The sequence below is a fragment of the Triturus cristatus genome, chromosome 2_2, assembly GCF_964204655.1.
Source record: "Triturus cristatus chromosome 2_2, aTriCri1.1, whole genome shotgun sequence".
NCBI classification, from domain to species: Eukaryota; Metazoa; Chordata; class Amphibia; order Caudata; family Salamandridae; genus Triturus; species Triturus cristatus.
The window spans coordinates 100,956,734-100,970,003 of record NC_140582.1 but is presented as its reverse complement, the minus strand read 5'-3'; the positions used below and the strand labels follow the sequence as shown (position 1 = coordinate 100,970,003).

Sequence of the window (13,270 nt, the reverse complement as noted above, 5' to 3'; positions counted from 1 at the left end):
TCTCTAAAAATCGAAATTTGAGAATCGCAAAACTCTTTTTTGATACATATGCCCCACAATCTGAAATCTCTCTCACCAGGCAGGATGTCTGCCCTACAATTGGTCCTTGAGCAAGGAGAAACCTCAGACATTGATTAGATGATGAAAGATAAGCTATCATTGGCACATATACAATTCTGCCAAACTGCAATTAGTATTTCTTCTAAGGTTAATTTTCACAAATTTGCTTAATCACTTTTTAAAAATAGATTATGCTTGTTGCCTGTGCAGTAATAGTTGACTCACAATTAGGTGTAAACTACCGAACTAGTGCAGAAAGACACAGAAGTGTTTACTTTCAAATCAATCTGTAGCATCCATTCCATATAAGTAAGATACAATAGGGTATCTTTCTCTGCTCTTGATGTTTTAAGATGCCACATCAGCACAGAAAGCAAAGCTAAATATAATGCGGAACAAAGGTAAAACTCCAACTAAATTGCCATTATTGGCATCCCACTAGGAAGCTCAATGAACGGTTTTAAGCAGGATGCTTACAGCATATCAACAAAGTGCCTACAACAATCACACGTGAGAAGGGCACCATTTTCAATGAATAAATTACCAACAGAGGCATTACTGAAAGGCTCAATCTCTGGTGCCCAAAAAGATAAAAGCATTTTGATTGACCGTGGCATTGTTTTTTGCCTCGCATTATTTGCCCCACAGGCCAACCTATCAATAATTACAATTGACAGATATTTATAGTAGGCAACTCTCTTCAAAGTAACTCCACTGATAAACCACCCTTTTGTCTTGTCAGCTCTGCAAAAACACAGTACCCGAGTCTTTGATAAATTGACCACAAGAGATATGTATAACATTATTTAATGCTCTTAATAGCCACTTGTGTTTGGTCTAATAAAGAATATCTTCTGCATAACTGCTGAAAAATGGCCATCTCTGAAGGGTCATCCCAAACTTTTTTCCTCTCTTCACTTTTTCAGACCTCTTTTGTTTGTTGGCTTTAGCACTTGTTTTTGTTGGCTTTAGGACTCTGGGCACTTTATCACTGCTAACCAGGGCTAAAGTGCATGTACTCTCTCTAATACATTGTTTGATTGACTAATCCATTACATATTAGTCCCCAGTAGAGTACACCTTCTGTGCCCAGGGCCTGTAAATTAAATGCTACTAGTGGCCTGAAGCACTGATTGGGCCACCCACACAATTAGCACTTTAAACATGTCTCAGGCCTGCCACTGCAGAGACTATGTGTGCAGTTTATACTGCCATGTCGACTTGGCATTTAAAACCCCTTGCCAAGCCTTAAACACTACTTTTAATACAAATATGTCATCCCTAAGGTAGACCCTAGGTAGCCCAAAGGGCAGGGTGCTGAGTAATCAAAAGGTAGGTCATTGACTTCTAAGTTTTGGATGTCCTGGTAGTGAAACAAAAAACACCAAAATTCATTTTTCACTATTGTAAAGCCTACCCCGCTTAAAGGTCAACACTGAGAATTCCTTATTACGCTTATTTGCTGTAATTCCTGATTAAGACGCTGATATGTCATGTTTCATATCACTCTTCACTAGTAAAGTTGAATTTAGCTTTACCCTTTTAAAAATGCCACTTTAAGAAAGACAGCAAACACAACAAGATGATGGACAGAGTGCTGAACCTTTTCAACCACTCACCCCCAGTCAAGAGATCTAGGTTGAATCCATTGTGCATTTGCTCACTATGCAACCCCAGTTTGGACCCAGCTATGTACAAATAGGTCTTAAACCTGCTCCTCATGAGAACAATCCAGCCCGAACTGCCAGGCCAGGTCCTCCCTGGACCGGAAACAAGCATCCTGGGACTGTTTCGGAGTACTGTCCCTCATCAGCCAGGCTAGCTTGAATTCACTGGCACAGCAAGCAAGAGATCCATGTCTGGGCATACACTTGGCCACTTAGGACAAACATAGCAAACACAACAAAACGATGGACTGAGCGCTGAAACTTTTCAACCACTCACCCCCAGTCAAGAGATCTAGGTTGAATCCATTTGTTCAGCATTCCGTCCATCTTCTGTTCTTTTTGCATTTGTTGCCCTAAGTGGGTAGGGTATGCCCAGACATGGGCCTTGTTCTCGTTATGCGCCAATTTCAAGCTACCCTGGCTGATGAGGGGTGATACCCTGAAGCAGGTCCCAGGATGTTTGTTTCTGCCTGGCCTGGCAGTCGGGCTGGACTGTTCTTTTGGGGAGCAGGGTCAAGACTGATTTACATGTGGCTAGGTGCAAACCGGAAAGCATGGCAAGCAAAATAACGACAGATTTAACCCAGATCTGCAACTAGGGTGAATGTTTGATTTGTTCAGCATTTCGCCCATCATCTGTTCTTTTAGCACTTTTAAAAAGATGCCATTTTTCTGCTCTTAGCCCTGTGTGCCAGCATCCCGATTCCAATACACGTCAGAAGTGGGTGCCGGCTGGACTTTGTGCATTCCCTCTAGACAGCAACACACAAAGAAAGCTTAGGTGTGACTGAGTTGCCATCCTGATGGGTCATCCTGGGAAGGATAGGAGGGAAGAGCTGACACTTACACATGAATAGGCCGAGTCCTGCCCCCACACAAAGGGCTGCATACTCCTTGGTGTGATTCTGGAGCCAGAGCTGGGAGAGAGGACCTCAGTGCACTCCAAAGCCCCTTTTTGAAACCACCTCCACTTCAAAGGCACAACTGGGTACAAGGACTGGGTATCAGACCCCCACCAGATCGAACATTATTGGACCTGTGAAGAAACTCTGCCAGGAGCTGTGCTGCTACAAGGACTGCCACTCTGCTGGACTGCTGCTCTGGAAGAACTGCTTTTCTTCTGTGCTTTCCTACTGCCTTCTACCCTCTGTCCTGCTGAGGAAGGATTGGACCCATCTCACAGGATCCCAGAGTGACTCCAAGGGCATGCTGGCTTGCCCCCCATTCTAAGACTCATAAACATCAAAGACTTCTCATCCACCTGCAACAGCACCTGGACTTTGCTTGTTGCAAGTCTTGCCCTAGCAAGGGGAGCCAATCTAGCCCTGGACCCATGGAAGTGGGTATAAATTGCTACAGCTGCTAAAAATCCATGCATCAATGACGTTACACCGATCGGAACCGGCACATCTCCCTCAACGCCGACACATCGCCACTGCTGCACAGACCACAGACATCACATCATAGACGGAGCTTTTTCTTCATACAAATATAACCTATTTTTCTAAACGGGTGCCTTTTTGTGGTGTTTTCACTGTGTAACTGTTGAAAGTGTTGCACAAATACTTTAAACATTGCCTCTTAAGTTAAGCCTGCCTGCTCTTTGCCAAGCTACCAGAGGATGAGTGTAGGTTAAGTTAGGGTATCTGACTTACCCTTACTCGGATTGTGGTTCCTGTGAAGAAAGGGTGCATACCCCTGTCAATCAGAAACCCAATTTCTAACAATAACCAATATCACTTAAAAGATACATGAAGTCCATCTATGGGGAAAAAAGCAGCAACGGTGTAAATCTGATCGCAGATATACAAGTAAAACTGTACAAGCTCAATTCATTTTGTTTCCCATTCTTTGGGAACCAATTTTTATATGGCCTTCACATTCATAGCAATAGGCTGCCAAGCCATCCATTAAATAATGCTGGACCAGTATTTCTCAATCAGCAAACTATCCATTGAAAGCAGCAGTACAGAGGATATGTTTCGCATGAAGCCTCCCATGATATAAGGCAGTAGAACAACAGCTTCAAACATCAAAGACTATTGTTTCAAGGCAAATGTTGATTACACAGAAAATATATCATTGCATATCCGTATGAAGTGCTTATATAAACCAATGGTGTGAGTGGGGGAGGAGGACATCCCTCGCTCATCCCTGCACTTTGTAACAAGCAGTGCTAAGGCTTACTGGTCTGGCACTGCCTTCCAGTGTTTTTAGGTCGAGCCTGGGCAGCGCATGCTGCTCCGTGAGGCATGCTGTTCCTGCAAATGGGCTTTACGCACTGCCCATATTTTCAATTGGCTTCCTTTTATTGTTGTTTGTAAAAGGTCGCTTATGATTAGTCAATAGGCTTAGTAGTCACTCCATTTGGACTTTCGTATCCTTTCATGAGGACTGCCCCCGTTACATGTCCTTTTATGCTTCTTGTTATTTCTCAATCTTCATGCAAACTATTTTTTAGGTTGGCCTGCCTCTGCTCATGTTCCTGCCATGAAACCTTTGGGGCCACTTCATTTTTCACTGCCCGTTGTGCCGCTCCTAATCTCCACATGCCCATCCCCACACCACCGAACCCCTCTGACGACAGTGCATGCCCGTCCCCAACACCCTTCCTAGGTCGCTGCTTCTTGCTTGAGTTTGCTCCCTCTTCTAGCCTGCCTTTCCTCTCCACCTCCCTGCCTCTAAACTCACCTGACCTCTATACGCTCTCCCGCTGTAAAGGCTGCACTCGGCCTCTCTTCCACTGATCTCTGGCCCTCATTTTTCCCCTTGCCTTTTCCATGTATACCACCAATTTATCTAAGTGAATACGCCTCTCCCCTCCTCCCTTTGCATGCGTAGCAGTTTACCACTAGATGCACCTCCTCTTCAACTGACACAAATCCTTTCCACTGTGTTTTTGTTCACGAGCGGAATCTCATTTGGACCCATTTTGGGATTAAGATTAAGTGATTTGCCCATAATCACAGGATGTTGCGTGACGCCGAGACACAAACCCGTATCCCTACCTCCCAAGTCAGCAGCTCTGCCCTCCCTAAGTAAAGTATTTGCACCACTGAATGACAGAGTGCAGTGTTTCAGTGAAAATGGATCTCATCCTATAGCAGTGCCTACTACTTGGCTATGGTGACAGAGGTGCATGTTATGACAAGTGGTTAAAGTGTGAAAGCTTTCATCCTGTTACAGCTGAGAAGGCTGTCGCTTGTTAACTGATGCTGCTGAGCAGGGTCCTTGTTCAATTAGTACCTCTGTAGTGCATACTCGCAACAAAAATATTCTATTGTGCAACTGATATGTTGGCTTTCCATGGAATGTTCAATATCACTATACTGCAGATAGTATTTGTACCGCACTAGGTCTTTTCCACACTGCTGCGCACATGAAAGATGTATTTGGTACTCTTCCAGTGCAGACCAGAATTGTAGTATCTAGAGCACATTGCTGTGATGCTTGGAGGAGCTTTGCCATGGGCATTTAATGACTTGCTACATACTACAGGGAGGTCTTCACACACTGGTTTTCCTTAAAAACAGTTTGTTCGATTAGTGTTATTGTAGCTGGTCTTCAACCGTGTTACATCTTACAGCTGTTTATAGTTTTACCATCATATCTGGGCTTAAATTTACATGATGAGCATGACTTAAATGTGCACTTTTTTACTGTTAGAGAGCAGTGTTCTTGTTTAACATTACTTCTGGGTGGAAAAACACTGCAAGTTGTTGTCTTGACTACAATTTTTACAAAAATGCAGGTTGGCTTGAATTATACTTGTGGTCTAATGAGTCCAGGGTTACTCATTTCACACACTGTTCTAGGAACGTCTGCACTCTCGTTTTTAGGTCTTGCCTGAGACAGCGCACGCGCTGCTCTGTGAGACATTTAGTAAGTGGGCTTTTAAAAGTGCTACCACACGCTTTTGCTGGCCTAGCGCTTGCGGTTACGCGCGCGTGCACACGCCAGCTTTCAGCGCCCGAGGTGCCATCTGGAGCGCGATCACTTTAATTTTTGCCGCTGCAGGGCGCACACCACTCGCGTGCTTTTTTTTTTGTATTTCCTTTTGCTGCTCGCACCACTCTCGGACTTGGGCTCGTTTCTCTCTTACCAGCCTCCCATCTTTTGTTTTCCTATCTTGTCCATCGTTTAGTCCCTTTTTGGGCCAATCGTCTGTTATCCTCACACGTTATTCCACAACTAATTCTATTTCGTCGTTTCCTCTGACCCCCCCTTTTGCATTTCCTTTTGCTGCTTAGCGCGCGTGTGCATTCCCCCTCCCCTCCCACTTGCTTACTTCTTCAAGCCTCAAGCCCGCCCAGCTAAAAGAGCTGTCTCCTGTGTGCGCGCGTGCACTCCCCACTCCCCCCTTTGATACGGTGGCCTTTTGTAACTTGATATCACTTGCACGACCCGGTCACGAGGACAATCCTATCACTAAAATCAATCCACAGGCGGCTCACACTTCATCTGCATTCCCAGTCTTCTTTCCGAGTGTCTTGTGTCTGAAGTCATCAAATTGCTCGGCTGCTTGATTATACAGTGCCCTGTTTGCACGAATACAGATCTTAACGTCTTCAAAGGGATGAAAGGCTACCTCAGTGCTGCCAGACTTTGAACTTATGACCCTCACGTTTACACAGATGTCGCAGGCCTATGATGGCATGGGCAACACTAGTATTTAACATGCCCTCGCTTTGTGTATGCACATCGATGAACAGCAAAAAAAAAAATGTTTCCATTACCATTGAGCGACAGTTACATTTGTGCCCCCTTTTCTCTCTCTGAGGTCTTGTTTAAAATACTACAGAGCAATCTCAAGAGTGTGCCAGTCTTTTCTTTTTAATAATTCATCTTCACAACTTGAAAGAGCACCGCACAATCAAGCCTTCAAAAAGACGTAATGGAATTGTTATTACATCAAAGCACGATGGCTGTGCACGGAATCATTTCTGGAACATTCTCTGCTTTGCACGCTGCAATCAGGATATGCATTTTGGCAATAAGGCAGCGAGCAGTAGCTATTTACTGTTCTTCTGCAGCTGTGGAATCGCAGCAAAGGCCCCTAATTAAGGCTAAGAAGGGTTAACCGCTCAGTGCACCACAAGGCCTCTCAAAGCCTTTGGTGTTACCTTACTCAGAAGAACCACTTTTCATATGTTCCGCCGTAGTTGCGCATTCAAAAACAATTATGGCGCAGCTAAGCGCGATCTGCCGATAAACTACAGTACCTTAAAAGACTTTTCATTGACAGAATAAAACCTGGCAGCATGTGGGAAACATTAGCGCTGGTCATCGTCCTTGTCATAAAACGGGAATTTGGTTAGTGAAAGAATTGGTCATCCTGCATGGGGTGGATGACAACAAATGCGTAAATCTACTTAGACTAATTGCCTTGCTTGGGAACGTGATCTGTAAGAGTAAAACCCACTCCCGACAAAACAATAAAAGCTTAAAACGGATCTTACCGTCATTTTGTTTCTGAAATGTCACCGGAACTTCAGTAAATGCATTTTGGCAGAGATACCACTCTCTCTACCTCTACCTCTCTTCCTCAACCTCTCTACCGCTCTACCTCTCTCTCTCTACCGCTCTACCTCTCTCTCTCGCTACCACTCTATCTCTCTCTCTATCTCTCTCTACCTCTCTCTCTACCACCTCTCTCTACCTCTATATCTATCTCTACCTCTCTACACACCTCTCTCTCTATCCACACCTCTCTCTCTATCCACACCTCTCTCTCTATCCACACCTCTCTCTCTATCCACACCTCTCTCTCTATCCACACCTCTCTCTCTCTCTATCCACACCTCTCTCTCTCTCTATCCACACCTCTCTCTCTCTCTATCCACACCTCTCTCTCTCTATCCACACCTCTCTCTCTCTCTCTATCCACACCTCTCTCTCTCTATCCACACCTCTCTCTCTCTATCCACACCTCTCTCTCTCTCTCTCTCCACACCTCTCTCTCTCTCTCTCTCTCTCTCCACACCTCTCTCTCCACACCTCTCTCTCTCTCCACACCTCTCTCTCTCTCTAAGTGGCAGCCGGAGCCTGATAGCACTGCTTGTCCTTTAAAAAAAAAAAAAGCATTGGCATAGCCAATAGGTCTCGCCTTTGGGGCCTTATAAGTGTTTAACCATGCAACAGTTAATGTTGTTGCACCAAGGATATTGTGCTGCATAACTAAATACTTATAAGGTCCCAAAAACGAGACCTATTGGCTATGCCAATGCTTGCTATAGACTTTGTGTTGATTTGTTATATGGCAGACTGTTGAAATGTAAGTTTTTAGGTCTCGTCTGACCCAGCGCATGTGCTGGTCTGGGGAGACTTTTTGAGAGGGCTCCAAAAAGTGCTACCAGGCCAGCCTAGAGCTACAGTGCATGAGCGCGGGCGCGCGCGCCGCGCTTGACTGCGATTACTTTCACTTTCGCGGCCGCTTTGATATTTGATCGCGATCATTTTCGCGGCCGCACGGCCGCTTGGCATAGCCAATAGGTCTCGCTTTTGGGATCTTATAAGTATTTAGTTATGCAACTGTTGCATGGGTAAACACTTATAAGGTCCCAAAGGCGAGACCTATTGGCTATGCCAATGCTTGTTTAGATATGGCATTAGAGGTATAATTCGGAGGACCATATTTAAGATACTCTTAAGCTTTTCTTTTGGGTATGCTCACTATCTTGGGTTTACCAATGAACCGTGGCCTAACGTGCAGAAACTTCTGTTCATAAGTATTGTCCTTAAACATTTTCTTTAGAATGCCCTTCATCTAGTGGCAAAGCTAACCACGCGGATATCTGGTTCCTAAAGCTACAATATGCCTCAGATCTGCAAGTAATTATTGACCGCCCAAAAAAACCCTCCTCCTTATGCATCGCTTAATATTGTCACGGTAAGAACATTTTCATTTATAATTCGTTGCGGTTTTTGATTTGTACTTGGTTTGTTAACTTTGGTTGTATATTGGTGTGCTGCAGAAATGCCTGTTATGGTGCAGCATGACCATTTATAAACGTAGTTTAATTTCTGGCTTGTTTGCAAAGCTCATTGATGCCTTTCAGCCTTACACAGCAAGGGGTTTCAGAGTTCCCAGTAGATAAGAATAGTCAATAACATTTAAGAATTGCACATCATGTGCAATGCTTGAGGCAGGCTGTTTAAGTGTGTTTACGCACTTTCCACCAAAAACTACCTCTAGCTTGTCCAGATGTGTCGGGTTCCATCCCATATCTACTGCCTCAGGTAGCAGGTTTTCGAACAGCACTTGATCACAGGATAACTACCTGGATGCAACCCACCCCTGAGGAGTTGCAGCTTTACCAGTTTTCTTGCTGCCTTGCCCTCTTTTTAGCTTACTCTTACCTGATTGTTACCTGCTGTAAGACAAAAAACCCTATCTATACTGCTGTTTTTGTATCTGTGGTTTGTAATTTACTTTCAAGTAACCTTATTCATGCAGATGCTCTTCTGAATGAAGGATATTTCAAATAGATGGGTGTGTCCCATGAGGGTTCTAATAACCGTAGCTGTTTTTTAGGTTGAGCATGGGCAGCGCATGCGCTGCTCTGTGAGGCATGCTGTTCCTGGATATGGGCTTTAAGCACCGCCCATATTTTTGATTGGCTTCCTCATACTGTTGTTTGTAAATGGCCGCTTGTGATTAGTCACTATGCTTGGTAGTCCTCCTTCTTGACTTTCGTATCCTGCCCATGAGGACTGCCCCATTACATGTGCTTTTACGCTTCAAGTTATTTCTCATTCTTCAAGTACACTCTTTTTTTAGGAAGACCTGCCTCTGCTCATGTTCCTGCGATGAAACCCTTGTGACCCCTTCATTTTACGACACATGCTGCACTTCCCCACACCACCTCACCCCTCCCACAACAGTGCATGCCGGTCATCAACATCCCTCTGAGGTCACTGCTTACTGCCTGCGTTTGCACGCTCTTCAAGCATGCCTTTCCTCTCAACCGCCCTGCCTCTAAGCTCCCCAGACCTCTACGCTCCCTCCCTCTGTAAAGGCTGCGCTAAGCCACTCTTCCACTGATCTGCCCTTATTTCTCACTCACCTTTTCCACTCTGATACCATACCACCTATTTATCTGCGTACAATCTCCCCTAATGTCCCTCCCTTTATATGCACAGCAGTTTGCCACTAGATACACTGCTGTCTCTTCAATTGACACAAATCCATCCCTCCCTCTGTGTTTTTGTTCATGAGCGGAATGTCATTTGCACCCATTTTGGGCTTTTATTAACCCCTGGCTCTCTCAGCCACATCAGGCTTTTTTCTACCACTGTCATCGCACCATCCTGAACACCTTCTCTATATACCCCTGCCTCTAATCCATTACCATCTGCTTTCTTCTCATCTGGGACCCTTTTAAGCCCATGGTCTTTTCAGGTTGCATTCTTCTGGTCATGTTTTTCTACATTGCCCCATTTGTATAGATTACAGTTCTGTTCATCATTGCCGCGTTTAACGGCCTCTTCAGATTAAAACATTGTGCTATTCCAACCCAATTCTATAACTAATTAAATAAAGCAAAGTTTCGAACATCTGATGGCTGCACTGGCGCATATAGCGGCTGACATGACCCATACACCAGATCCAACCATTAACACGCTTCCATCACATACATCCACTCCAAAACACACAAGTAAAAAAAAAACTTTCCATTACAACGCCAATAGCTCTAACTCTAAAAAAAAATAAAAACTAGAGACCTATTGCATTGCAAATGCTTGTTATTTGTCGAAACTTGATCTTAGCCATCATTTTGTTCTTTAAAACACTGTTGCTGAGTCCTTACCAAAATGTGAAAAAAAAACAAAAGTATTTTTAGTATCAAAAGAAATAGATTCACATAGTAGTGTCTGGCACTGAAGGGAACTACTTTGTGGGTGGATGCAAATTTTGTGATTCCCTATTTTGCGTGGGCCTTTTGGGATGATACATCCCAAAAGGCTTTTTCCCGTTCGCAAACGGGCCGATTCTGAGAATCGGCTTGTTTGCGAACGGGAAATGAGCTTCATACATATGCCCCTAAATTATGCAGCAAAAAAGGTGGCAGCGTAATGCAATAGCTTTTCTGATACTTTCATATTTCGACATTTTTACACATACTAACAGTCTCTGCAACGATTTTGCCTCATTAGTACAAGTGTAATATGCAAATGCAGCTGTCAGAAAGGTGACCAGTCAACCTTTGCAAAGGGCCCTCCACTTAACAGCAACACAATTCACATTTTTTTGCAACTTTTGATTCATTTGAGATACAAACAATTTTTTTGTTAAAATCGTCAGATTATGCAGCATATGATGTATTATGTGGCAAATATGGCAGAGTCAAAATTATGTGGAAAACATTTGCAAACTAGGAGATTATGTCATTGCTGTTTGAACTGCTTTTGTGGAAAAGGGAAGGAGTGCTGATGACAGAAACTGCACGGCTCGAAGACAAATGGCTTGTGATTCCACTTTTAAGTGTATTTGGGACATATCCGATTTTGTGAATGTATTTTAATGTTCATAATTCATATTAAACCTTAAACATTTGTATCCATTGGTTGAATGAAATAACGTAACTGGTCAGTGGAATGCCAAACAAAAACTAAAAATGTGAATGTTTGGCTCTGTCTAGCCACACCTCTGACTCCGCCCACTGACCCAATCCTCCGGTTAGCCCCGTACGCTGATCCATTGGCACTAGCCGCCCCAGGTCTCGTCACTTCGCAGGACGAACTGACAAGCCTCTTATTTAAATGAAAGCTGACATTTTCAATACAGAATTCAAGACATAAAAGCAAAATTACAAGTAACACACTGCAAATAAACAAAACAAGCTCTGAAAGTTATTCCCAGCTGACATCAACATTATAGAGAATAGCTATGATTTCTCTTATTGGTAACCCTTTTACTGGTCCCTCGATTTCTTCCACTGCCATAGTGTACAGAAATGTTAGCGATGCACCTTCAAACCGCCAGTCTGACCACAACAATTAATTCCAAAGGCTGTGAAATGAGGTGACCGACTGTTCAGCTAGGTACTTACAAGATCAGCCCGTGAACTCAACCTTAAGCGCGCTGTCTGTTGCTTGTTTTACGAGTGTCGGTGAAAATTCAGTCCTTCCGAGACTCTAACGGGACCAAGCCCATCATATGCTCCGAGACGTCTGGGAACGGGCGATAAAGTCTGACGTGTAAGGTAACCTGGGATTGGAGCATTGGCAGCATGTTAACCAATCGTAGTACGCCATACAAAATTCCCAAGTGCTGATTGGTTGTGGAGTCCGCATGTGCCGCTGACCCAGCCGTACCCACACAGACTTGCGGTTGCGGGCACAGCCCTTGACTGTGCCACTGCCATTGCTGGAGTGTGTCTAAGGCGTGTAAGGCACTGAATGGGCGACAAAGAAATCTTTCTACCCCATATCTTCAGTGGCAGTTCTGGCTTTTTTTTAATGGACGAACAATGCACATTATATAAAGTATTTGCACGTCTTCTGTAAAATGTGGGATGGTTTTAAAAGACTCAAAATGGACTGCATAGCAGACCTGGCTTGGGATATTACATAGTGCCAATATCGGCAACCGTTATCATAACACACATCAGTACATAATCATAATAAAACACCTGACACTGAATGTAAGTGGAGAAATATTGCTGCAGGTTTATTAGCATAATAAATATGCAAACACGGTGGGTTATCTTACGGGCGATCCCAGGGCAGGCCAGCCCCATGCCGCCTGCCCGTCTGATAAGCCTAGAGTCACCATGGCAACGCCAATTGGTGACCACCAAATGTTGGGAGGGTCCCCCCCCTCCCATCCGTGGACCTCCAGTCCACATGCTTCACCACGCCCCCCCGTGATGGGTGGGCGGAGCATACATGGCAGCCCCCGGTTGCTCAGACCCACAACCGCCTGTCGGTTAGCGGGGCGCCGTAGGTCTTCCAGTGGACACGCTAAAAGATCCCTGGGTATCCTGGCTTAGCACCACACGGTGCTGCTGCATGCTATACCCCTTGGTATGTGCAGACCCTGGATCGCCCTGTAACTCCTCCTGCAACACAAAAGTGAAAGTTGTTAGAAAAACCTTCCCCCCCCTTCTTGTCCCTCCTGATGCCGGGTAAGCGGATGGGCGGGCAAGGCAAGCGAGCGGACAAGAGGGCGAGGAGGGGGCGGGGACCGAATATGTACCCCCCCCCTTGGCTCCTCCCCGCCGGAAGCAGCTACCTGACTGGGGTCTCCCTAGGTCAAGCCCAGGGACACGACCTCCCACCCCTGTGCCTTCCTGTGGCACTAAGGCGGCCGCCCTCAAGGGGGCGGGCCGCTGCGCAACCCCCACCCCGGGCAGCCTTACATAGTGCCAATATCGGCAACCGTTATCATAACACACATCAGTACATAATCATAATAAAACACATGACACTGAATGTAAGTGGAGAAATATTGCTGCAGGTTTATTAGCATAATAAATATGCAAACACGGTGGGTTATCTTACGGGCGATCCCAGGGCAGGCCAGCCCCATGCCGCCTGCC

General features: G+C 45.0%; 1 protein-coding gene across 5 annotated transcripts in view; it reads right to left on the bottom strand.

Moving 5' to 3' along the window:
• GNE (glucosamine (UDP-N-acetyl)-2-epimerase/N-acetylmannosamine kinase) overlaps positions 1 to 13,270 on the bottom strand; it is a 230,403-nt gene that overhangs the window by 124,770 nt on the left and 92,363 nt on the right. Inside the window, exon 1 of one of the 5 annotated variants that reach the window (XM_085641103.1) lies at positions 11,780 to 11,922. The exons of 3 other annotated variants lie outside the window; for them this stretch is intronic. The gene's annotated coding sequence lies outside the window, so the exon portion shown is untranslated. Of the gene's footprint in view, positions 1 to 11,779; positions 11,923 to 13,270 lie in introns of those variants that run through there. One more of the 5 variants, XM_085641106.1, reaches the window with a different exon arrangement.